This window comes from Schistocerca piceifrons, chromosome 3 (assembly GCF_021461385.2).
Source record: "Schistocerca piceifrons isolate TAMUIC-IGC-003096 chromosome 3, iqSchPice1.1, whole genome shotgun sequence".
NCBI lineage: Eukaryota > Metazoa > Arthropoda > Insecta > Orthoptera > Acrididae > Schistocerca > Schistocerca piceifrons.
In genome coordinates, this window is record NC_060140.1 from 707,405,013 (window position 1) to 707,428,877 (window position 23,865).

Consider the following 23,865-nt stretch of genomic DNA (forward strand, 5'->3'; position numbering starts at 1 on the left):
AGTAAAACACAAACGCCAAAGCAAATCAGCGTAATTAATCCCGACCAGTAAATGAAATATGTTTCAGTATCCGTGACTGCCAGGAGTTAACTATCGTAGATTATAATTTCCTGTAGTGAACTGCATGTTCGCAAAGTCACTAGCCTCCATGAAAGCATCTTGCACTGAGCTGTAAGCGAGCAAGCGGACATTGTAGGCCGTAAAAGCTGGCGAGCGTAACAGCTGTCGGCCGAATTCGCAGAAAGCCGCAAGCTCACGGGTGAGGGTCCTCGCCAGGTGGTCAGACGGGCCGTGTTTTGAGGAGCCACTCTGGACATGAGCTTGTCGCAGGGAGCTAGAGTGGGGGGGATCCTCGCTGGGATCTTCGCAGGTTTTAAAGTTTGCTCCACTCTGGGCCCGGTCGCTAAAACTGACAATGCAGGTTGCATCTTCAGGCTTTGTGGGACAATGGAGAGCTGTGTGTGGAAGGAGAGTGCACGTAGTTTTTGGCAGCGTCCCAGAAGAACGTTGCTGTGAACGGTAGAAAGCCAAACTTCGTTGAAATATATATGCTGGTATAATTAACACCTGAGAGTGGAGTGGGGAACGGGGAAGTCAGGATGCTTTTGAAGAGTGTGGCACACCGAGCTCAGACCCTGCAAAACGAGGTATTTAACCCAATGTGAAATCGCTGTGATTGGGTAACATAGAGAGACAAGAGAGAGAGAGAGAGAGAGAGAGAGAGAGAGAGAGACCTGCACTTACAAAGGGCTGTCCTCATTGATCGTATATAGAGAAAGAAAAAGAGTAGGACACAGTTTGTCAGCACCAAGAGTAACGATGCTTGTTACTGGTTAACTGTCTGCCTGAAATGAGAGCAATGGAAGGAGGCCAGCATCTTTTAAGAGAAGTTTTCACTCATCAGTACTCATAATATTTATTGTTTTGTCTATTCAAGTTATGTGAGAGTACAGACTTACTCAACAGCCAGGAGTCATAGCGGGACGATCTCTTCGGACAAGAGTCTCCCCAGCTGGGAAACTCTTCGAACAGACTTGATGAGCAAACAACTTTGACACTTTTCTGGTTGATGTGAACTTTGGCGCAAATGCAGGTTCTTGGTACGAAACTAGTGAATGATTCTGAGCTTCCACTTGCAGATTAACATGGTGAGACCTTGCCACAACAACGAGACGAATCATATTGAAAGTCGAGTTATTTGTAGTGACATTCAGTAACTTCAAGCTTCATTTTGAAGGCAAGACAGACAAGCTGTAGCTAAAGCCATAGATGCAGACATATACCCTTCTGTAATGCTTTCCGTCTTTAAACGCTAACCCGTCGGCAATAATATACAACTCGTAGTCCCGTGAGTATAATTGTTTTATTCTGATATACGTTCATTTGAATCCCATTGCAGATCCTGTATCGAAACCTGCCACGGCATTAGGCTATCATTGTCAAACCATTTATAATGAACTGAGTTAATTGTAAATCTTGTTTAATTTAGTAGATAGCGAATTTTTTGAGCATTATATTGGAGGGCAACAACATAATTTTGTCAGATAAACAGTACTACTATCATGTACCTTATTAACATTGACCCGAGTTTCCGAATTGTGTGTTTGATTAGTAATCTACACGTTCTCGGTCCCAGGTTCAAAACCCGTTACCGCTTATATTTGGAATAAAAATCATCAGCGATGGCGGTCGAAGACTTACGGCCCAAGAAGTCACCTTCATTCAGCCAACAGCCTTGTCAAAAGAGGGCAGAGGGGCGAACAGAGGTTCAGGGCACTCTCTTGCCCTTCGGGTGGGAAACTGCCCCTAAAGGCGAAAGAAACAGAATGACAAACCGCATGAGGATGCAGAAGGTAATGAAAACCACTGGATTAAGGACACATAATGTGTGTCCACAGGATGATGATCTCTCCATTGACGCTGGATTCTGGACTAATCCCCCATTTGGATCTCCGGGAGGGGACTTCCAAGGAGAATGTGACCATTAGAAAAAGATTGATTAACCAACGAAAGGATAACGTTTTAGGAGTCAGGGCTTTGAATGTCAGAAGTTTGAACGTGGTAGGAAAGCTAGAAAATCTGAAAAGGGAAATGTTGAGGTTCAGTCTAGATATAGTGGGGGTCAATGAGTTGAAATTGAAACAAGCAAGGATTTCTGGTAGGAGGTGTATAGGGTAACATCAACAGCAGCAGAAAACGGTATAACTGGAGTTGGATTCTTTGTGAACAGGTAGGTAGGGCAGAGAGTGAATTCCTGTGAACAGTTCAGTGATAGGGATCTTCACATCAGAATCGACAACAAGCCAACACCGACAACACTAGTTCGGGCATCTATCCTTCGTCGCAAGCAGAAGATGAAGAGATAGGGAAGTGATATGAAGATATGGAACGGATGATTCAGTAGGCAAAAGTAAGATGAAAATGTAATAGTCATGGGGGATTGGAATGCGGCTGAAGAGGTAGGAATAGAAGAAAGGGTTATAGGAGAATATGGGCTTGGTACTAGTACAAGATTATATGCCAGCTAACTCCGCAGATGCTGAAAGATGGGAATTAAATTTAAATTTGCGATAAGATCTTATGGGACCAAACTGCTGAGAACATCGGTCCCTAAGCTTACACATTACTTAATCTAACTTATACTAACTTACGCTGATGGCAACACACACCCATGCCCGAGGGAGGACTCGAACCTCGACGGGCGAGCCGCACGAACCGTGACAAGACGCCATGACCTCTTGCTAAAGAGATGGGAGATATGATACTGCAAGAAGAATTTGACCGAGTTCTAGAAGATGAGTCCGAAATACCTCGAGAGTAGACCAGAGTTCTGAAAGATCAAGTCGAAATAAAGCCTCGGGAGTAGAAGATATTCCGTCAGATTTACTGTTAGCCTCGGGAGAGCCAGCCATAATAAAACTCTTACATCTGGTGTGCAAGATGTATGCGACAGGCGAAATATCCTCAGATTTGAAGAAGACTGCAATAATTCCAATTCCAAAGAAAGCAGTTGCTGTCAGGTGTGGAAATTACGGAACTATCAGTTTAATAAGTCGTGGTTGCAAAATACTGACACGAATTCTTTACAGAAGAATGGAAAAACTGGTAGAAGGCGACTTCGGAAAAGATCAATTTGGATTCCGGAGAAATGCAGGAACACACGAGGCAGTACTGACCCTACGACTTCTCAAAGAAGATAGGTTAAGGAAAGGCAAACCTTCTTTACTGCATTTGTAGACTTAGAGAAAGCTTTTGACTATGTTGACTGGAATACTCGCTTTCAAATTCTAGAGGTGGCTGGGGTAAAATACAGGGAGCGAAAAACTATTTACAGCTTCTACAGAAACCAGACGGGAGCAACAAGACTCGAGTGGTATGAAAAGGAAGCAGTGGTTGAGAAGGGCATGAGACAGGGTTTTAGCCTATCCCCGATGTTATTCAATCTGTACATTGAACAAAGATGTCCGTGATCTAGGGGGATGCGCAAAATATTTTCGCCGGAAGGATGGCATTTCTGTTGTATTTAAGTTTGTACCAATAAAGATCTTTTTTTCATTTACCCTTTTCCTGGTGAAAAAAAAATATATAAATAAAAAAAAATAAATCAAAAAGCTACTTTGAGGGAGTGATTCGGGGACGGGAGGGGGGAGACATCGCGGCCAGGCCTCGGGTTTCGACCCCTGCCCGCCTTGTCTCCACCTACCCACATCTGAACACTCTTAAAAAAAAAAAAAAAAAAAAAAAAAAAAAAAAAAAGGGTAGCGTCTTTGATTCATAATAAAAACGTCTTCGGTCCCGAGTTCGATCCCCGCCACTGCCCAAATTTTGATAAATAATCAGCATTGGCGGCCGAAGACTTCCGGCATAAGAAGTCAGCCTCATTCTGCCAACGGCCTTGTCAAAGAGGGCGGAGGAGCGGATAGAGGTTCAGGGCACTCTCTTGTGCTAGGGGTGGGAAATTGCCCCTAAAGGCAGAAGAATCAGCAATGATCAACGACATGAGGATGCAGAAGGCAATGGAAACCACTGCATTAAAGACAAATAACGTGTATCCACAGGACATGTGGCCTGTAATTGAAGAAGTGTCATGATGATCTCTCCATTGGCAAAAGATTCCGGAATAGTCCCCCATTCGGATCTCCGGGAGGGGACTGCCAAGGGGGGGTTACCATGAGAAAAAGATTGAATAATCTACGAAAGGATAACGTTCTACGAGTCGGGACGTGGAATGTCAGAAGCTTGAACGTGGTAGGGAAACTAGAAAATCTGAAAAGGGAAATGCAAAGGCTCAATCTAGATATAGTAGGGGTCAGTGAAGTGAAGTGGAAGGAAGACATGGATTTCTGGTCAGATGAGTATCGGGTAATATCAACAGCAGCAGAAAATGGTATAACAGTTGTAGGATTTGTTATGAATAGGAAGGTAGGGCAGAGGGTGTGTTACTGTGAACAGTTCAGTGACCGGGTTGTTCTAATCAGAATCGACAGCAGACCAACACCGACAACGATAGTTCAGGTATACATGCCGACGTCGCAAGCTGAAGATGAACAGATAGAGAAAGTGTATGAGGATATTGAGAGGGTAATGCAGTATATAAAGGGGGACGAAAATCTAATAGTCATGGGCGACTGGAATGCAGTTGTAGGGGAAGGAGTAGAAGAAAAGGTTACAGGAGAATATGGGCTTGGGACAAGGAATGAAAGAGGAGAAAGACTAATTGAGTTCTGTAACAAGTTTCAGCTAGTAATACCGAATACCCTGTTCACGAATCACAAGAGGAGGTGGTATACTTGGAAAAGGCCGGGAGATAAGGGAAGATTTCAATTAGATTACATCATGGTCAGACAGAGATTCCGAAATCAGATACAGGATTGTAAGGCGTACCCAGGAGCAGATATAGATTCAGATCACAATACAGTAGTGATGAAGAGTAGGCTGAAGTTCAAGACATTAGTCAGGAAGAATCAGTACGCAAAGAATTGGGCATCGGAAGTACTAAGGAATGACGAGATACGTTTGAAGTGCTCTAACGCTATAGATACAGCAATAAGGAATAGCGCAGTAGGCAGTACAGTTGAAAAGGAATGGACATCTCTAAAAAGGGCCATCACAGAAGTTGGGAACGAAAACATGGGTACTAAGAAGGTAGCTGCGAAGAAACCATGGGTAACAGAAGAAATACTTCAGTTGATTGATGAAAGGAGGAAGTACAAACATGTTCCGGGAAAATCAGGAATACAGAAATACAAATCGCCGAGGAATGAAATAAATAGGAAGTGCAGGGAAGCTAAGACGAAATGGCTGCAGGAAAAATGTGAAGACATCGAAAAAGATATGATTGTCGGAAGGACAGACTCAGCATATAGGAAAGTCAAAACAACCTTTGGTGACATTAAAAGCAACGGTGGTAACATTAAGAGTGCAACGGGAATTCCACTGTTAAATGCAGAGGAGAGAGCAGATAGGTGTAAAGAATACATTGAAAGCCTCTATGAGGGTGAAGATTTGTCTGATGTGATAGAAGAAGAAACAGGAGTCGACTTAGAAGAGATAGGGGATCCAGTATTAGAATCGGAATTTAAAAGAGCTTTGGAGGACTTGCGGTCAAATAAGGCAGAAGAGATAGATAACATTCCATCAGAATTTCTAAAATCATTGGGGGAAGTGGTAACAAAACGGCTATATTCACGTTGGTGTGTAGAATATATGAGTCTGGCGATATACCATCTGACTTTCGGAAAAGCATCATCCACACAATTCCGAAGACAGCAAGAGCTGACAAGTGCGAGAATTATCGCACAATCAGCTTAACAGCTCATGCATCGAAGCTGCTTACAAGAATAATATACAGAAGAATGGAAAAGAAAATTGAGAATGCGCTAGGTGACGATCAGTTTGGCTTTAGGAAAAGTAAAGGGACGAGAGAGGCAATTCTGACGTTACGGTTAATAATGGAAGCAAGGCTAAAGAAAAATCAAGACACTTTCATAGGATTTGTCGACCTGGAAAAAGCGTTCGACAATATAAAATGGTGCAAGCTGTTCGAGATTCTGAAAAAAGTAGGGGTAAGCTATAGGGAGAGACGGGTCATATACAATATGTAAAACAACCAAGAGGGAATAATAAGAGTGGACGATCAAGAACGAAGTGCTCGTATTAAGAAGGGTGTAAGACAAGGCTGTAGCCTTCCGCCCCTACTCTTCAATCTGTACATCAAGGAAGCAATGATGGAAATAAAAGAAAGGTTCAGGAGTGGAATTAAAATACAAGGTGAAAGGATATCAATGATACGATTCGCTGATGACATTGCTATCCCGAGTGAAAGTGAAGAAGAATTAAATGATCTGCTGAACGGAATGAACAGCCTAATGAGTACACAGTATGGTTTGAGAGTAAATCGGAGAAAGACGAAGGTAATGAGAAGTAGTAGAAATGAGAGCAGCGAGAAACTTAACATCAGGATTGATGGTCACGAAGTCAATGAAGGAATTCTGCTACCTAGGCAGTAAAACAACCAATGACGGACGGAGCAAGGAGGACATCAAAAGCAGACTCGATATGGCAAAAAAGGCATTTCTGGCCAAGAGAAGTCTACTAATATCAAATACCGGCTTTAATTTGAGGAAGAAATTTCTGTGGATGTACGTCTGGAGTACAGCATTGTATGGTAGTGAAACATGGACTGGGGAAAACCGGAACAGAAGAGAATCGAAGCATTTGAGATGTGGTGCTATAGACGAATGTTGAAAATTAGGTGGACTGATAAGGTAAGGAATGAGGAGGTCCTAGGCAGAATCGGAGAGGAAAGGAATATGTGGAAAACACTAATAAGGAGAAGGGACAGAATGATAGGACATCTGCTAAGACATGAGGGAATGACTTCCATGGTACTAGAGGGAGCTGTAGAGGGCAAAAACTGTAGAGGAAGACAGAGATTGGAATACGTCAAGCAAATAATTGAGGACGTAGGTTGCAAGTGCCACTCTGAGATGAAGAGGTAAGCACAGGAAAGGAGTTCGTGGCGGGCCGCATCAAACCAGTCAGTAGACTGATGACCAAAAAAAACATTGAACAAGCAATAGAGAAAATCAGGGAAAAATTTGGAGTAGGAATTAAAGTTCAAGGAAAAGAAATAGAAACTTTGGGGTTTGGTTGGTAGGTTGGTTGATTTGGAGGAGGGAACCAAACAGCGAGGTCATTGGTCCCATCGGATTAAGGAAGGATGGGGAAGGAAGTCGTCCATACCCTTTCAGGCATTTGGCCGAAGCAATTTAGGGAATCACGGAAAATATAAACAAGGATGGGCGGACGCTGGTTTGAACCGTCATCCTCCCATAGGTTTTTGAGATTTGTCTACGACATGGTAATTCTGTCAAAGTCAGCAAGGGATTTGGAAGAACAGTTGAACGGAATTATCTTGAAAGGATATTATAAGAGGAACAACAACAAAAGCAAAACAAGGATAGTGGAATACAATAGAATTAAATCAGGTGTTGCTTTGGGAATTAGATTAGGAAACGAGACACTAAAATTAGAAAATGAGTTTTTCTTTATTGGCAGCAAAAAAGTGGAAGGCCGAAGTAAAGAGGATATAAAATGTAGATTTGCGATGGCAAGAAAAGCTTTCCGAAGAAAAGAAATTCATTGACATCGAATATAGATTTAAGGCTTCTATGAGGGTGAATATCGTCTGATGACGTGATAGAAGAAGAAACAAGAGTCCGTAGGGAAGAGATAGGGAAGAATTTAAAACAGCGTTGGAAGACTTAGGATTGAATAAGGCAGAAGGGATAGATAACATTGAACCAGAATTTCAAAAATCATTCAGGGGAAGTGACAACAAAACGACTATTTACATTAGTGTGTGTAGAATGCGTGAGTGTGGTGACATAGCGTCTGACTTTCTGAAAAACATCACTCTCCATTCCGAAGGTTACAAGATCCGACAAGTGCCACAATTATCTCACAATCAGCTTAACATCTCAAGCATCCAAGTTTCTACAAAAATAATGTACAGAAGAATGGGAAAGAAAATTGAGGGTGTGTTAGATGACAATTAGTTTGGCTTTAGGAAAGGTAAAGGCACAAGAGAGGCAATTCTGATGTTGCGTTTGATAATAGAAGCAAGACTAAAGAAAAATGAAGACACGTTCATAGGATTTGTCGACCTGGAAAAAGCGTTCGACAATGTAAGATGGTGCAAGGTGTTCGAAATTCTGAGAAAAGGCGTAAGCTATAGAGAAAGACGGGTAATATAAAATATGTACAAGAGGCAAGTGATAGGGAAGAATTTACGAGGTGCATTCAAGTTCTAAGGCCTCCGACTTTTTTCTAATTAACTACTCACCCGAAATCGATGAAACTGGCGTTACTTCTCGACGTAATCGCCCTGCAGACGTACACATTTTTCACAATGCTGACGCCATGATTCCATGGCAGCGGCGAAGGCTTCTTTAGGAGTCTGTTTTGACCACTGGAAAATCGCTGAGGCAATAGCAGCACGGCTGGTGAATGTGCGGCCACGGAGAGTGTCTTTCATTGTTGGAAAAAGCCAAAAGTCACTAGGAGCTAGGTCAGGTGAGTAGGGAGCATGAGGAATCACTTCAAAGTTGTTATCACGAAGAAACTGTTGAGTAACGTTAGCTCAATGTGCGGGTGTGTTGTCTTGGTGAAACAGCACACGCGGAGCCCTTCCCAGACGGTTTTGTTGCAGTGCAAGAAGGAATTTGTTCTTCAAAACATTTTCGTCGGATGCACCTGTTACCGTAGTGCCCTTTGGAACGCAATGGGTAAGGATTACGCCCTCGCTGTCCCAGAACATGGACACCATCATTTTTTCAGCACTGGCGGTTACCCGAAATTTTTTTGGTGGCGGTGAATCAGTGTGCTTCCATTGAGCTGACTGGCGCTTTGTTTCTGGATTGAAAAATGGCATCCACGTCTCATCCATTGTCACAACCGACGAAAAGAAAGTCCCATTCAGGCTGTTGTTGCGGGTCAACATTGCTTGGCAACATGCCACACGGGCAGCCATGTGGTCGTCCATCAGCATTCGTGGCACCCACTCGGATGACACTTTTCGCAATTTGAGGTCGTCATGCAGGATTGTGTGCACAGAACCCACAGAAATGCCAACTCTGGAGGCGATCTGTTCAACAGTCATTCGGCGATCCCCCAAAACAATTCTCTCCACTTTCTCGATCATGTCGTCAGACCGGCTTGTGCGAGCCTGAGGTTGTTTTGGTTTGTTGTCACACGATGTTCTGCCTTGATTAAACTGTCGCACCCACGAACGCACTTTCGACACATCCATAACTCCATCACCACATGTCTCCTTCAACTGTCGATGAATTTCAATTGGTTTCACACCACACAAATTCAGAAAGCGAATGATTGCACGCTGTTCAAGGAAGGAAAACGTCGCCACTTTAAGTATTTAAAACAGTTCTCATTCTCGCCGCTGGCGGTAAAATTCCATCTGCCGTACGGTGCTGCCATCTCTGGGACGTATTGACAATGAACGCTGCCTCATTTTAAAACAATGCGCATGTTTCTATCTGTTTCCAGTCCGGAGAAAAAAAATCGGAGGCCTGAGAACTTGAATGCACCTCGTAATTCTGGCTAGCTCAGCTTACAAACTTTCAGGATCTGAGACGAATTGTGCCCTTCGCACTGAGCCTGATGATGACATCTTTGGGCCTGAAGACACAAATCAGACTGATTTAGCTTCCTATAAACAGCAAGTCACCCTTCCTTCTGACCGTGGAGGAAGGGGAGCCAGCCATCCTTTTTCACTTCCACAGTGAAGCGAATATTCGGGTGGATTGAACTGAATAGTTCCGAAAGGTTGTGCAGTTTCTGGTTCTCATAATGACAAATAATGAAAGGGTCCTGTACATACAAATAAAGCAACCAGGTTTCAATGCAGCCAATTACAGGTCATGTTCGCCAAAGTCTTCTGTAAAAATATTGGTAACAATATGCGTCAAACGGCTACCCATCGCAGTCCCATCTGTCTGCTCGTAGAACTGTTCACTAATTAAAACGTGGAAATCAACACATCTCGAAACATGTTAGTTGATTCAGCTTCTAGCGAGAACTCAATTAATCATAACGAATTAGAGAGACGAACGCGAGGGAAGAGAGAGACCACACCGAAACTTACTAAAATGTCAGTCATTCATACACCGTCTCTCAGCTCGACGTATGAAATCTGTTGCATGGGTACTTATGCTGTTACTTTCAGTGGTCACTAAATTCTGCATAAAATCTGTACCTCTTTCAAAGTGATCAAGTCCCAAAGAAATAATATTATACAGTCTGACTATTCTCAGGTATTGTTCGTCAGAACTACCGATTGAATGAAGGGCACGACAATATTCATTTAGCTACTTCTGCAGGAAGAATTGGTACAAAGCCTCGTGGCTATTAACCAAGACCATCCTGCAAATCTTGTACTCCACGATTCCAAAAATGTAGTTGCTATATCTGCAATATCTGAGAGTCACAAATTGAATCACTTATCTCATATAAATAACCGGGTGTGACAATATGTAAGGATTCAAACTGGAATTATCACACAGGATCAATCGTGGCGAAAACTAGTGGCAGACTTCGATTCATTCGTATGATACTGGGAAAATGCAGTGAGTCAGGAAAGAAGATTTCTTACGAAACACTCGTGCGACATATCCTACCAGACTGCTCAGATGTGCACGTCCCATACCAAAGAGAACTGTCAACGGATATTGAACCTATACAGTGAAGGACAGCACGAATTGTGACAGATTTGCCTGAATGATGGCAGTGTATCAGCGAGACGCTTGATGAAACTAAACTGGCAGACACTCGAAGATGGGCTCCGACAGATCTCTCAGGGTTTGTCGGAGCGATTGATTTATGACGTGGTTTGAGATGCACACTCCAGTCGTTGGATACATTTCATGCACAGTATTTTTGGTTACATTTCATGCACACGATTTTGGCTTCCAACCATGACTGCCTGGACTCCAAACAGGTAAGGAGTACACATTATAACACGGCTCGCGACGACTGCAGAAGACTATACTGGCCGTCAAACTATTGTGCATAAAAACAGCAACTCAGCGGTACATTAGAGAGCAAACATTAATAGACGTCGTCTGCTAACCGCTACGCTTAACTATATTCCAAGAAACTGTATGAAGTGAGGAATCTAGGAATATACTACAATCTCATAATCAACGCTCCCGAAGGGATGGAGAAGGCGCACAGAGGCATTTAAGCTATCATTCTTCTTTCAGTCCATACCCGAATGGAACGGTATGAAACCTTAATATACAGATATAGATGACCGTTAGATTTGTCACCTGTCCCGTCTCAAAACTTTGTGAAACCCGTATTTGATTTGAGTGCCTTTGAAGTTCAAACTAGTTCCACGAGTTTTTTTCTCTTTGTAGGCTCAGAAGAACCAAACCTCGTGATGTCGCACTGAGTCTGCTGGGTTATTTACCTCGTCTTCCACCGCGTACTTCCGTAGGTCTTCCCTTCCCTGTTAACTACATAACGTATGAAATTACAAACACTGTTATTTCAATAAGAAGAATCTTTGAACTGAATACTTTAAATCTTCTCTTAGCAAATAATCTTGATGACACTTTAACTATCATTTTATGAGAAATACTTTATTAGATGATGTGAAAATTTACTGAAATGACTTTTCAGTTAAATGCAATAGGATACTTGGAAACATCGTAGCACTTGGAATAGCAGCACCCTGTCTAGGTAGAAGACTAAGGATAAAATACGTTGGCATGACACAAAATTTACGGAACGCAAACATATTATTGAAAAAGAAGCCACGTAACTGGTTCCTGGAATCATACAGTACTCAAACGATAATTTGAGAGGAGTGTGGTAGCAGTGTCGATCTTCTGTGCTATTCAAAAAAATGGCAAAAGTATCCATGGCGCTTGCTGTGTAACAAGATCTGAAAATTCTCTTCTTGGCGTCGGCTTTTTGTAGTACAGAAGCAGCCAGAGAATCGCATGAGGATAAGCCAAATTACGTCCGCATACGAGGCTATATTATACAGTCTTGCTCTTCTTCTAGCCTGTTTCAGCTCACAAGATGCGCACACCCACTGACTCATGCCACAAAGGATCTCTGAAGTTCCACAGCCAGATCCCACTTTTTCTATTCCCGTCAAGCCAGTTTCATTACAGAGGGGCTTCCCTCCATGTTTTACGTGATTAAAAACCTGCACGCCCTATGCGTGTACCAACATAAAAAGCACAGTTTTTAAGTTTCATTCTTTTGAAAATAGATCCATAGATTAATTGCAGTTACATAAATGGTCATAAACAATAAGTAAAATATTTTCACAGATGTCACATCAAAGAGGTTTGTGATACTGAAGTCACGTTAAGTAAAAACAGACAAAGAAGTTAGATAAGACAATTACAAGTAACCTCGATAGTACTGTTACGCTATCCTCAGTGAAAGTGAAGAACTGTTACAGCGTTTGTTGGATGGAACAAACAGTCTAATTCGTACAGAATATGGATGGAGGGCAAAAAGAAGAAAGACGAGAGTAATGAGATGTAGCAGAAATGAGACCATCGAGAAACTTACATAGAGATTGATGGTCACAAAATAGATGAAAGTAAGGAATTCTGCTTCCTAGGCAGTACAATAACTCATGACGGACGGAGCAAGGAGAACACAAAAAGCAGAGCAGCACTGGTAAAAAGGACATTCCTGGCCAAGAGAAATCTACCAGTATCAAACATAGGCCTTAGTTTGAGGAAGAAATTTCTGAAAAATGTACGCATGGAACACAGCATTATATGGTAGTGAAAAATGGGCTGTGGGAAAACCGGAATTGACGAGAATCGAAGCATTTGAGATGTGTGGCTACAGAAGAACGTTGAAAATTAGGTGGACTGATAAGGTAAGGAATGGGGAGGTTCTCGAGAGAAAAGGCGAGGAAAGGAGTATATACAAAAAACCAAAAAAAATAAAAACTCTTAACTGATACAGTTCTGTTCAGTAAGAGTAGCACTCCAAGTGGTCAAAAGCCGAAATAATGACTAAAGTATCGGGCGAGTACGGATTGTATCGTTTATAATATTTTTTGTAATAGTGTTTACGGATGGTAACGTGTTATTGTGGAGTGATATTTCCGCTGGGTGTTCTGTGGGCGTAGGCTTCTTTTATAAAAACATTTATTAACAACGCAAACATTTTCACACAAACACAATGACATCAGAATATTAGACAATTCATAATACACAGAGATAATTTATACGCAAAAATGGACAGTGCACAATCTGTTCTAATAATAAAACTGCAAAACCGTCGTGTCTGAACACGCTAATCTCCAAACCCACTAGAAAATTTTCATTGTGCTTCCACAGGTAACTTGAGCGTAACTAGGGCCGACGCACAGGCTTCATTTAATCAAAATCGGATCACGGAAAAAAGATATCATAATATAAAATGACACAGGGAAACAAATTTACTCTTTGAAAAAGTTGTTTGCTCTTTGAAGTTTGAACTGTTATCATAGTTGTGAAAATGCTCTCGTTGATTGATATGTTCTATGTAATACGATTCAACGCAAAGAACTCAGTGCATATACAATCCCCAAAGTGTTCAGTCCATACTTACATACTAATATTATTAAGTGCGAAAGCAGCTCTGTTTGTTACGTTTTCGTGACTAAGCGGCTGCACCAGTGTCGATGAAAACTGGTATGGAGATAGCTTGCATCCTGAGGAAGAACACAGGCTACTTTAGGAAAAAAAACTGATCCTTAAGAGTCCGAAGTAGGGGATGGAACATCTTTTGTTTTACATAATTGAACATAAGCTTTGTCAAAAATTATTAAATTTGTTACATAATGTCCATGTTGTATGACGTGTAGCTACTTCAGGAGCACAATGCTATGCACATACCTGCCCACGGTCCGCTGCACGCACCGCTCAGCAAGGAAGCCACATGTGGTGCTGCTGTGTCACGCATATGGTGCGTGGAATACTGGGGGGTGGGGGGTGGGGAGTCGCACCATCACTTACCATGCTTACCGGATCAAGAGGATATGTGAGCACAGTTGACATTCTTGCACGTGCAAGAGCTTGCTTACCATCTCTCATCATAACCAAATTACTGATGAACGAACACAGCAGCAGTTAACAGCTAGTAATAAAGTAAATAACGACATTTCGTAAGCAATGCAATAGATATAAAACTCAAATGTGTTTCAGCCTCTGTGCACACAAGTGAGGAGCAAAAAACAGCAACAGAATCGAAAACTCGGTGTTCACGCTCTCCACCAATAGAACATTACAATAGGGAAATCATTTAAACAAAGTGCTATAAATGAATAAAATCGCTTCAAGATCTACGTCTTCTACCAAGGATCTCTACTAGCAACTTACTGCTGCTACATACTACACGGTTGCCAAGGATATCTAAACAAAATACTCTCTTGTAAAGCTATATAACTTCTTCACAGTCTGGACATTAGTCACAATACAAAAGCACACTTTTGTACCCTGACAGGCATGTCTGTTATAACGTAACTGGTAACGAATGCTTCGTTTTCAAAACATATGAACCAGCCACTGACTGCCTTGGGTGTACGCAGTACCCACCGTGTAATGATCTCAACCTGACAACTTGTCAGCAGCCCAGCTGTGGGCCACTGAAGCACACTGCTAGTGGTCTGTCTACTATGGCAGCAATTACAACACTACTCCTTTATGTACCTGGTTGTGGCCGCCATGTTCTCTGCAGACTAAGAAAATTCCCATGCACCAGGTAGGCAATGTCTATGACAACTTGGCCATGCGTCGTGTTGACCATGGACACGGCTGCTCAGCTCCTTACCACACCCTGTTACAGCTGGACTTCTATCTCTGTTACTGGCAATCAACCAACTCCAGTCTGTGGCCTCTGACGACAACTCCCCGTCCCGTTAACAGACACATATACAATATGTAATCAAAAGTATCCGGACACCTGGCTGAAAATTACTTACAAGTTCTTGGCGCCCTCAATCGGCAATGCTGGAATGCAATATAGTGTTGGCCTACCCTTAGCCTTGATGACAACTTTCACTCTCGCACGCACACGTTCAATCAGGTGCTGGAAGATTTCTTGGGGAATGGCAGCCCATTCTTCACGAAGTGCTGCACTGACGAGAGGTATCGATGTCGGTTGGTGTGGCCTGGCACGAAGACGGCGTTCCAAAACATCCCAAAGGTGTTCTATAGGATTCAGGTCAGGACTCTGTGCAGGCCAGTCCATTACAGGGATGTTATTGTCGTGTAACCAGTCCGCCACAGGTCGTGAACAGGTGTTCGATCCTGTTGAAAGATGCAATCGCCATCCCCGAATTGCTCTTCAACAATTGGAAGCAAGAAGGTGCTTAAAACGTCATTGTAGACCTGTGCTGTGATAGTGCCACACAAAACAAGAACGAGTGCAACCCCCCTCAATGAAAAACACGACCACACCAGAACACTACAGCCTCTGAATTTTACTGTTGGCACTACACACGCTGGCAGATGACGTTCACCGGGCATTCGCCATACCCACACCCTGCTATCGGATCGCTACATTATGTACCGTGATTCGTCACTTCACATAACGTTTTTCCACTGTTCAGTCGTCCAATGTTTATGCTCCTTACACCAAGCGAGGCGTCGTTTGGCATTTACAGGCGTGATGCGTGGCTTATGAGCAGCCGTTCGACCATGAAATACAAGTTTTCTCACCTCCCGCCTAACTGTCATAGTACTTGCAGTGGATCCTGATGCAGTTTGGAATTCCTGTGTGATGGACTGGGTAGATGTCTGCCTATTACACATTACGATCGTCTTCAACTGTCGGTGGTCTCTGTCAGTCAACAGACGAGGTCGGCTTGTACGCTTTTGTGCTGTACGTCTCCCTTCACGTTTCCACTCCTCTATAACATCGGAAACAGAGGACCTAGGGATGTTTAGGACTGTGGAAATCTCGTGCACAGACGTCTGACACAAGTGACACACTGGAAAAAGAAAAACGGACCAGCTAAGAATCCAACAGTGTTTGAGGCACAGTAGAGCCGCTCCGAGCTCAGGCTGAACTAGAAGACACAGAAGACGTCAGTCAGCTGCAGCAAGTGGAACCCACAGCTTCTAAGAGCCCAGTGGTGGGCACCATATAAGCAGTTGACAAGCATGCAGCATGTCGCTGTAGGATGACTGGCATGACCAAGCTGTCCACAGTGGCAGGTTGAGCTTCAGTTGGAGTTGAAACACTCCTGATTGCTTTGGATATTATTAATCAGCGAGTAGCTGCCTAATAAATATGTTATACTGTCCGTGGCTGATCGGAAAATCCTGCTATAGGTGTTGTTTGTTATTAGTGTTTCAGCTGCTGCATCAATACAGTCAATAAGGTCCTATTGTAACAAAAATCACTATAGTGTTCCACTGTAATTAACTCACAAATGTGAGTCACTAATCATGGTTATACTCATCACAGGTCGTTTTTTGATAGCTTCACATGCTATTGAGAGAATTAGCACAAACACACCACAGTCTTTACTGAAATCCCATTGTAGGTGGCCAGCGCGGTGGATGCGAAATTCCTAATCACAATACACGTAGGTACTTAAATAAACGTTTCAAAATAGACTCCATTGTCACAATGGGTAAATTGCTGAGGGTCAACACGTGGCGTTGGGGCACGCTCAGTCGACAATACATATTGTAGGCGGCCTTTCGCTATTACACCAAGTCCTGCTCACTTAGAGCTCACCTAGCGACTTCTCCAGATACTGCCTGCATGCCACTTACTAACAATTGCTGTATCTCTCTGGCGCTCGTGGCGCTCGACTGTTGATATCTAGCTTACCTCAACCCATGTGAGGCAAAACTATATTTATCTTTACGTAAGGGTCTGCGGATCCCTTACAGAGTGAACTCGAAATATTAGTCAGCTGTATCTGGACGTCAGCGTCGGTGCCATGGTGGAAATGGTGGACAAGTTTGTGGCACATCGTGGGGGCCAAGGTTACCGAGGTTTCCAATACTGATGGCCTACGCCTGGATTTGTGGGTCAGTAGCATAGGAAGATGCTACTTGTACATCTACAACTACAGCTGCCACCAGAAGCTTCAGTGGCTAGTGACAGACGTGTCATGGGGTGGCACAGGTCAACGCGTGGGGCAATGTCCAGACTTATTTTGGGTCAGTGTGGTGGGCCAAGTTATTGTCCCAGGCCACAGTTGGAGCAGGCCTGAGAGCTGGTTAGCTGCCAGCAACTGAGGACAGAAGTTGAGCTGGAATGTGGCGTGTCGATAAGCTGGGAAATCTAGAGTCAATGAAAAGTGTGGGGTATGGCCAAACTGTCGTGGGTATCACTACCTAGTCGATGGGTGTATCTTTACCCAGTGGGCAGAGAAAACGGCACCCGCAACCAGATACAGAGAAAAGTGGTGTAGTTGTTGCTGAAATAGACAGAGCACTGGGAGTATCTTTTAGTATCTTGCAGTGTTTGGTGGGCTGTTGACAAGTTGTCAGATAGGGTTTGTTGTATACTACGCAGTTTACAATTAGTGAGCGTGTTTGCAGAGCGTTTTACATGCATTATTTTTACAATTTTACATGTGGTGAACGTGTCTGTACATCAGCCTACTGCGTTATTTCGGTAATTTTCAAGCTGGCCTATGGTGGCGGCAGTTGTCCGTCTGCCAGATGACTAAAAAGTCGTAACCACCACACCCAAGAGGTGCCACGTTTATCAACAGCACAAGGAAATCTGACATTCGTTAAATAGTGGCCCATATGTGCATCACCTAAGGAGTTGACTAACTTGACATAAAATTAATTTAATTTCTCCAAACCCACAACAAAATAAACGACATGGTAGGGAATGGGAATGGGTGTCATTAAAAAATTAGTAACCAGGACCGATGGTATCACAAAGAGATTTATTAACTAATATCAAGGTCAAGAGAGAACAAACATATAAACAGAAACATCAAGTGTATAACATTTCATTAACACGAACTCAGCCGGCCGAAGTGGCCGTGCGGTTCTAGGCGCTGCAGTCTGGAACCGCGAGACCGCTACGGTCGCAGGTTCGAATCCTGCCTCGGGCATGGATGTGTGTGATGTCCTTAGGTTAGTTAGGTTTAACTAGTTCTAAGTTCTAGGGGACTAATGACCTCAGAAGTTGAGTCCCATAGTGCTCAGAACCATTTGAACCATTTGAACACGAACTCAGATTGGTTGGCAATAGACTTGGGGAACCTAATTGGAATTTACATGTAGATGAGACTGGCCACTGTGAGTGGAAGGATGACAATCTAGGCAAGCACACTCTGCTGTATCGCTCCACTGATTGGTCTCTCACATCAGAATATAATTAAGCCTGCAATGGACACTGGGAGTGACTACTGCGAGTTCAAGGGTGCTATAAAAAAAAGATGGCCATGACAACGATTGATAAGTTCATGAATTTGCCGAAGCTGCTCAACGTTACCGATATAGTAGATGAAAGACGAGATGCTGTCGATTGCGTGCTGGCGCGGCCGAAGCTGCAAGGTTTGGTGGCACGTCGTATTGTGGGAGATGACCCCACATCCACTGCTGATTGTCTCATGTCCACGAAAATATTAAAGTTTTGCCCAGGTGTCCGGACGAGTTTACAACTAACTGCTTTCTGCACAGAGAAGGAAGAGCTTTAGCATTTGTAGTCCGCGGCGGTCGAGAAGCAAGTCCATGTTTCTACCGTTGCTCAAAACCTTCCGAAAAAACAGCTGTTCCCCCGATGTTCTTGAATAAGCCTATCACGGCCCAGCAATGGTTACCGTGCCAATCACGTTTTCTGGAGAGGAGACCCGATCTTCCTCAACCAATCACTGCAGTGCAGTACACATTCCGTTTTCCGAAAAAAAAAAAAACAGCATACAATGTCTTGAGTTCCTGCAGCAAAACGCCTGGCGCATTTCACAAGATGAGGGAAGCTTAGTGGGCGCCGTTTTGGCAAGGTGCGGCAGCTTCTAAGAAACGCGACATCCGGAGAAATTCGCCGTCCCATCTCACAAGGTACTTTATTTCATAGGTCCATCTTGATCACACAAACATTATGTGATCATGACGGACCTGTGAAATAAAGTGCCGGCCGGCCGGGGTGGCCGAGCGGTTCTAGGCGCTTCAGTCTGGAACCGCGCGACCGCTACGGTCACAGGTTCGAATCCTGCCTCGGGCATGGATGTGTGTGATGTCCTTAGGTTAGTTAGGTTTAAGTAGTTCTAAGTTCTAGGGGACTGATGACCTCAGAAGTTAAGTCCCATAGTGCTCAGAGCCATTTGAACCATTTGAAATAAAGTGCCAAAATATGATCACGGACTCATTTTCAGACATTATGTTTTCAATAGATAACTCATAAGATACGCTGTTCTTGCAATATGCACATTAGCCGGGCGCCAGCCCGACGCCACTTTACCTGGATCCGCACACAGCATAAGGAGACCAGACTTCCACACCACGTCCACTCCCTGACAAAGCGGTTAGGCCGGCGCCAGGATGCCCGGCGCCCGCAGTTTCTAAAGAAATGTCACTTCGCATTCAGCCACGGTGTTCCCACCCTCTTACTTCGGCCGCTAGCGGTACAAGGCCGACCGCCAGAATGGCAGCCCGTAAACCACTGCCCTACCGGGCCCATGGCCAGTTTCTATGACTACAAAGGAAGGCTAGCAATGAGAAGGTTCCGAGAACTCGCCTGCTGCAATGCAGTGGTCACCTCCAGCGTCCAAAAATCTGTCTCTATAGCCCAGTTTAATTCTACTACTGCTTCTCAAGTCATGCAAGTACTGTACTGTGAGATCAATCAGTGGTTTACCCTAACCCTAATAGTCCATCAGATTAATATCAGAATGAGATTTTCACTCTGCAGCGGAGTGTGCGCTGATATGAAACTTCCTGGCAGATTAAAACTGTGTGCCGGACCGAGACTCGAACTCGGGACCTTTGCCTTTCGCGGGCAAGTGCTCTACCAACTGAGCTACCCAAGCACGACTGACACCCCGTCCTCGCAGCTTTACTTCTGCCAGTACCTCGTCTCCTACTTTCCAAACTTTACAGAAGCTCTCCTGCGAACCTTGCAGAACTAGCACTCCTGAAAGAAAGGATATTGCGGAGACATGGCTTAGCCACGTCCTGGGGGATGTTTCGAGAATGAGATTTTCACTCTGCAGCGGAGTGTGCGCTGTGGCTAAGCCATGTCTCCGCAATATCCTTTCTTTCAGGAGTGCTAGTTCTGCAAGGTTCGCAGGAGAGCTTCTGTAAAGTTTGGAAAGTAAGAGACGAGGTACTGGCAGAAGTAAAGCTGCGAGGACGGGGCGTGAGTCGTGCTTGGGTAGCTCAGTTGGTAGGGCGCTTGCCCGCGAAAGGCAAAGGTCCCGAGTTCGAGTCTCGGTCCGGCACACAGTTTTAATCTGCCAGGAAGTTTCAGATTAATATCAATCAGGGAAAATTTAGATACACCAAAGGCGAATGAAATTGTATGATAATCACCAAACAAAATGAAAGGGGAAGTGCCTGACAGGTATTTCCACAGCAGTGGCCTGCCTGGAAGGCACCACCATCTTTCAAATTTACGAGTAGTTTGCAGGTCTGTAGGCTGTGCAATGCATTATTTCGACAGTTTACAAATTGTGAGCGAATTTGAATAGCGTTTTACATACATTATTTTGGCAATTTACGAGTTGTTTCCGTGTCTGTACATCAGTGTACTGCATTATTTCGGTAATTTAAGAGCAGTTTGCAGGTCTGTAGGCTATTTCTTGTGAGCCCAAGCACGTCAGAGTGTTCTGCATCAGTGTAATAAATAAACTACGTGAAATCCATTCCTAAGTAAATTGTTCCAACTTTCCACTGAAAATAAAGTAGCCGGCCGTTGTGGCCGAGCGGTTCTATGCGCTTCAGTCTGGAACCGTGCGACCGCTACGGCCGCAGGCTGAATCCTGCCTCGGGCATGGATGTGTGTGATGTCCTTAGGTTAGTTAGGTTTAAGTCTAGGGGAGTGATAACCTCAGATGTTAAGTCCCATAGTGCTCAGAGCCATTTGAACCATAAATAAAGTACATTGCTTCCTCTCCAGCACAGGGCACAGACTGAGTCCTTTTCCCCCCATTTTCCCCCCAGACCGCCATTTTGGACTAGGGGAAAGGGAGAGGTACGACAGCACCTTCTAGTGGCGGTACTGTGCACTAGGTCATTTGGACTCCAGACCTCATGGTGAACACACTGGCTGGAGCTACTGCCTATGACAACTCAAATTGTTTAAATAAACAGTTCATGCAAAATAAAGACTTACGTCCATCCTATCCAGCAGCCCAGCACAGACTGAGTCCTTTTCCCACCAATTCCGAGGAAGAGGTGGTGACTGGATGGCTTGGTTTAGAGGAGGTAGTCCAATTGACCTATTTTACCACCAAAACGTTCCTGCAATTTTCTGGGGGAGGGGAGGGAAGGGGAGAAGGGAGGGAGTTAGGTTAGTGGAGGTAGCCCAATTAACTCATTTTCCTGGCAAAATTTGAACTTCTCGCCATGACGTCATTGCGAAATTGCCACATATATTTCCTCTATCTTGGATCCGCCATCTTGAATAAATTTGGCAACAGTGCAATGTGGAGTGGTGCTCTCTTTAACCTGTTACTGGCGGCCTATTGTGCATTTTGCGAAGATGAAGATGTGATGTAGTATATACACTCTTAAGTTTCCATGAACCAGAGCTATTAGTGTTGACGTGGAAGCAGTGATCCATGTATTACACTAACCGTAGATAGACTGTGCATGACGTCATTTTGCTGAAACCAACATCTAAGTCACGGGACACGGGGCACGAAGCCGAACATGTCATTAGGTATTTATAGCACACAATTTATGACATTTCTGTAACAGATCAAACTGAGCTGTGGCGCCATTGAATTAGTAGACTGTTCTGTCTGGCGACACTGGCTCAGTCTAGTATCGAGTATTCCTCTTGTGATTCCATTGCCAATATCTATGAGGAAGAGTTGGTATCTGTGGGTTGTGTCCTTAGAAGATCTTTGCTCAACGATATATGTATGGGATTCTCTGCCCCGAGAAGGAGAACAGTCACTTAGCATGTATGATCCTTACCAAGATACCCTAACTGTTTAATAATTTGTAAAATGAGCAACAGCAAGACCGATTGTGGGGGGCGGGGGGGGGGGGGGGGGGTCAGAAAGCAAATACTATATGGATAGGAATCCAGTGACTGTTTCTTTATAAAGACATTAGAGGTTTAGTCAAAGATTGCCGAGATTTTAAGAAGGGAAAACAAAGTAACTCTCTGGCTAGGGGATTGCTGCAGTCGGAAGGGGAAGAGCATCCGTTGGACAAACTGTTTGTTGATTATGTGGGCCTGCTTTCCCGGACAAAAAAGCCAATTCATATATTCTCATAGTGGTGGACACCTTCTCCAGGTTCTTTTGGTTGATACTTAGTCTTATAATCATCTTTCATCGTACTAATATATTTAGGTGGTTGGGCCACCACGGGCGTTGGTTACGGATAACGCTCCTGGCTGTCTGGCAACGTTGCTTAGACAATTCTGTTTTAGCAATGGGATAAAACATGTTACCACCACATCTTATTATCCTCAGGCTTCCTTTGCCGAAAGAATTAACCACAACGTGAAGACACCATTGATTATTTGTCACCATAAATCGCCCAAGAAGTGGGGTACCACCTTGCCCTGGTTAAACTTAGCGTTTAACTCCACACGGCATGAAGCATCCTAGGCCACCCCGGTTAGCCTAATGCTCGCATATCCCATGAATTCCCTGCTCTCCAATTTATGGACGACAAATGATCTTTTACCTCCACCTATCACTTCAGATGTTCTTAGGTAGAGATGGGGGCTAGCTCTGGCAAATATTATGAAGGCTCACGATCGTCAAGTCTGTCGCTATAATAGAAACAAGCGCCCCTTTCAGGGGAAGATAGGGGATCTTGTCTACATCAGGAACATTTCTGGGCGGAGATTCCAGGATAAACACTTAGGGAAGCTTGCCCTGTGTCTCCTACGTCCATATTCCATTGTCAAAATTTTAAGCCCATTCAGTCTTCTGGTCAGGGACCCGGGAAAGGGGATGCTGATAAGGGTTCATCTCAGTCAGATTAAACATTTCAGCGGAGTGAGGGGTTCTTAGCCCTGGGGGAGGCTTGTTCAAGTTTGGAAGGGGGAGACTGAGCCGTGGAGCCATTGAATTAGTAGACTGTTCTGTCTGGCGCCGCCGGCCGCGGTGGCCAAGCGGTTCTAGGCGCTTCGGTCCGGAACCGCGCGACTGCTACGGTCGCAGGTTCGAATCCTGCCTTGGGCATGGATGTTTATAATGTCCTTAGGTTAGTTAGGTTTAAGTAGTTCTAAGTTCTAGGGGACTGATGACCTCAGACGTTAAGTCCAATAGTTCTCAGGACCATTTGAACCATTTTTTTGTCTGGCGCCACTGGTACAAGTGTGGTATCGACTATACCTCTTGCGGCCCCATTCCCAATATCTATGAGGAAGTATTGGTATCTGTGGGTTGTGTCCTTAGAAGATCTTTGCTCGCCGATATATATAAGGTATATAAGGGGTTCTCTAGCGCGAGAAGGAGGCACTAAGTTTGGCAACTGGCTACCGTCCCGACAAGAGGTGGTCACGAGGTCCGAGCCTCCGAAAGGAGTGCCTGCGCAGAGTGAAGATGCCGGACTACTTCACCGGGGTCAGTGCCGGCTACAAGCAGCAGGGCGACATTCCTTTGGTTGGTTGCAATATTCGTGTCGGACGATTTCTCGTGGCCTGGCTGCCCTCTTC